General features: G+C 34.0%; 1 long non-coding RNA gene across 1 annotated transcript; it reads right to left on the bottom strand.

Moving 5' to 3' along the window:
* Positions 1 to 1,513: 1,513 nt before the first annotated feature.
* LOC133677960 (uncharacterized) lies at positions 1,514 to 2,516 on the bottom strand. The gene is made up of 2 exons (XR_009835870.1): positions 2,162 to 2,516; positions 1,514 to 2,039 (listed from the first exon to the last, which is right to left on the bottom strand). It is a non-coding gene; the product is annotated as an uncharacterized LOC133677960 (long non-coding RNA).
* Between the last annotated feature and the right edge of the window lie 1,372 nt (positions 2,517 to 3,888).

Below are 3,888 nucleotides of genomic sequence, written 5' to 3'. Positions count from 1 at the left end.
TAATTTATGGTTAGTTACGATGATGGTTTGTTGAATGATTGTTTGGTTACTTATACTAAAAAAAAGATATTTCAAAATGTTGATAATAAAAAGATCCTATAACGTTTTTAATATATGAAGTCTTGCAAATGTGAATTATAAGAAAAAAATAAAATCACGTGGAGTATCTTTTTATAATATATGTAAATTTTTTAATTTTATATTACAAACTTATATTTTTTTTGGATGTTTTAGATCTTGATTAATTTAGTTATATATTTATATTATTTTACCTGAAATTGAATCTTATATCAAAAAGAGTTTATGAAAAATTATGTCTCTCAATAATTCGATTACATCAATCACATAATCGCAAAAGAATATTTATCACACCATGACAATTTGTTTTAAATTTAAATTTTATTACATCAATTAATCGAGATATTATATAAATTTAAATTTTTAATATAAATAAAAAAATTAATTAAGATTTTTAATTTATCTAGTATTAATTTATAAAAATTATACTGTAGTGTTCTTAACCCATGAACAGTAAGAAGTTTTTAATTTGTAGAGACAACCATATACAGTTTTTAATTTGTTCCTCACCTGGCCATGTAAGAGAGAGAGGGGCTTGTAGCCCAGCGGCAGAGGCAAGGTTTCCTGTCTCTATCACATGGGTTCGAGCCTCAGCGTGCACACTTGTCATCCTCGCGGTGTCTTACCTGCCTACTAGGCTTGTAGGGTATTTAGTGGATCCGGGGATTAGTTGTGGTGCGCGTAAGGTAGTCCGGACATTCCAGGTTACCCAAAGAGAGAGAGAGAGAGAGAGAGAGAGAGAGAGAGAGAGAGAGAGAGAGAGTCTAAGTCCTAGTCAATAAGAATAATACAAAAATAATTCATAGTGGGATAATTTGGGTATAAAGGAAGTCGTTGACTTCTTGTAGTGAATTATTGAGAGAGAGTGGAATATATATATATATATATATATATATATATATATATATATATATATATATATATATATGATGAATGCTAGATTGCAAAATTATTTGGTTACATGCAGTGTTTTAAAACCCGGACCGGCCCGGCGGGTCGACTCGGGACCCGGCCGACCCGGGCCTGGGACCGGTCCGGGTGGAGGCAAAAACCCGCTTGGGAATTGGCCCGGCGAAACCCAATCGACGCGCCGGGTCGACCCGGAACCCGGTCCACCCGGTCAAACCCGGGTGTGACCCGGTCAATTAACTATAGTGCAGCATAACATAAGCAATGGTTACTCTTAGACAACCAAGAATCCCTACCCAGATCGAAAACTGCAACCAATAGTACCCAAGATGCCAAGAGGTTCTCTCTGCTTCTGTTTCTTCTCCAATCTGTTCTCTTTCGCTTCTTTTACCACTGATCAAGCTGGATAGTGTACTGTTTGGTGAAGAAACCCCAGTTTCGTCATCACAATCTGCCACAGCTGCCGGTACCCTGTTCATGTCAATCCCTCGTTGAAACAACCTCGTATCACATATATATATATATATATATATATATATATATGATGAATGCTAGATTGCAAAATTATTTGGTTACATGCAGTGTTTTAAAACCCGGACCGGCCCGGCGGGTCGACCCGGGACCCGGCCGACCCGGGCCTGGGACCGGTCCGGGTGGAGGCAAAAACCCGCTTGGGAATTGGCCCGGCGAAACCCAATCGACCCGCCGGGTCGACCCGGAACCCGGTCCACCCGGTCAAACCCGGGTGTGACCCGGTCAATTAACTATAGTGCAGCATAACATAAGCAATGGTTACTCTTAGACAACCAAGAATCCCTACCCAGATCGAAAACTGCAACCAATAGTACCCAAGATGCCAAGAGGTTCTCTCTGCTTCTGTTTCTTCTCCAATCTGTTCTCTTTCGCTTCTTTTACCACTAATCAAGCTGGATAGTGTACTGTTTGGTGAAGAAACCCCTGTTTCGTCATCACAATCTGCCACAGCTGCCGGTACCCTGTTCATGTCAATCCCTCGTTGAAACAACCTCGTATCACATATTCACATGTTCTATCTGCAATAACAAAAACAATAATGGGAATCCTGTAATTAACCGAAAACACAGATCTGAATCAAAGACAGTACTGAAAGCTTGTTTTTTTAGAGCCCAAAAACAAGAAGAAACAAAACAGGTACCTGGTGATTGAAAGAGGTCAGTCCAGGAAGTTTTTTTATGTTTGTTTTGTGAATCCAAAGGCATGAGATTTAGCTTCAAAGAAGGCTGCTAATGATGATTCCGTTGTGTAGCATATCCCAAGCTCAAACTCAAGCCCAAGCCATCATTTTTATCACCCATCTTCTCTCTCTCCCTCTCAAACAACAAAACCAAAGTTTCAATCTTTTCGATCAAAATAAACACTCCCTTTTGCCTTTCAACTAGGATAACTGGGTTTTTATTCAGGATTGTGAGAAAGCAGAATGGGAAAAGTTTCAATCATTTATAATTTCCAGGATGGATTTCAATTTTGTGTGTAGATAAAATAATTAAGCTGTCGTGATGGATGATGTTGTATGTTTACAATAGTTTTTTAAAGTTAAATTATTTTTTAAAAATATATTTGATATTAAATAAAAAAATTAGTAAATCTTTGAAGTTAATATATTGTTAGATCTTGTAGCAACTGGGATAATGGCGTGTAGAAATTCTATAATAATCGCTCATTAATTGGTTGAGAAAACTGTGTCTCACAGGACAGGAAGGGTAGCCAGTGACTATTGCAAATTTGAAACCGCCAATTATTCTTGTTATTAGGCATCAAGAGCACAAAAGCTGTTTTTTTTTTTGTTGACCCGGGTCAACTCATCTGACCCGTGACCCGATCACTTGACCGGATCGATGACCGGGTCGGGTTTCAAAACTATGGTTACATGTGTTTATTGAATAAACAAAATATTTTTGAAACGTAAGTGCTCCATGATATCTTAATAATTGTAAATGAATTTTGAGAGATATAGTTTAACTGATCATGCTCTAGATTTACTTCATTCAAATTACTAATTTGAGTTTTACAAACCTTAGAATAATTAAAAGTTTATATGATCGTTAATTTTAGAGCTTATAAAATTAGTCTTACAAACCTTAAAATAATTAAAAGTTTATATGATCGTTAATTTTAGAGCTTATAAAATTAGTCAATATATGTATAAATTGGTTTAAATATCTAAATAAATAAATAAATAATTGGAAATGAGATTAAAATATTATCTCTCTCTCTCAATAACACCTTGAAGAACAAAGTCACAGTGTTTCTTGATCAAATATTTGAACTTCTGAATATTTCTTATGCATTCACAATACCAAGAAACGCTATTGATGGGATTTTAAAAGACAATTCATTAGTTTTTATGATCTTAATAAATACATAAAGACCTACAAAATCTGTGCGCTAATTAGATAAATACCATTATACTGGAAGATGTTTTTCTTACATCATAGATAAAACATTAATAAATGTTACACATAGATTCACATTTCTTTTTAGTTAAACAGTGTCCTCTAATTCTAGGGCTGTTCTTTTGAGTACCTTTTTTTCACGACAATCACTTTGCCATATTTTTTATAACAACCTTGACATTATTTTTAAATAAGAAGTACAATATTTAAGTATTTAATTTATTAAAGGAATTTTTAAAAATATTTTTCTATCTATTTTTTTAATACATTACTCAACTAAAGATTTTTTAGGCTTGAAACATAATAAATTCATATTATCTTATGTTTAATTTTATCAATTAATATGAAAATGGTAGGATTTAAACTCATGATTATTTAGTTGTTAAGATTCTAATATCATATTAAAGAATTATATTAATAAAAAAAACTTAACAAGATTTTATGAACAATTTTATAGTACTCTTTAATA

The sequence above is a fragment of the Populus nigra genome, chromosome 18, assembly GCF_951802175.1.
Source record: "Populus nigra chromosome 18, ddPopNigr1.1, whole genome shotgun sequence".
Classification (NCBI taxonomy): domain Eukaryota; kingdom Viridiplantae; phylum Streptophyta; class Magnoliopsida; order Malpighiales; family Salicaceae; genus Populus; species Populus nigra.
This window is presented reverse-complemented; position numbering and strand designations above follow the sequence as displayed.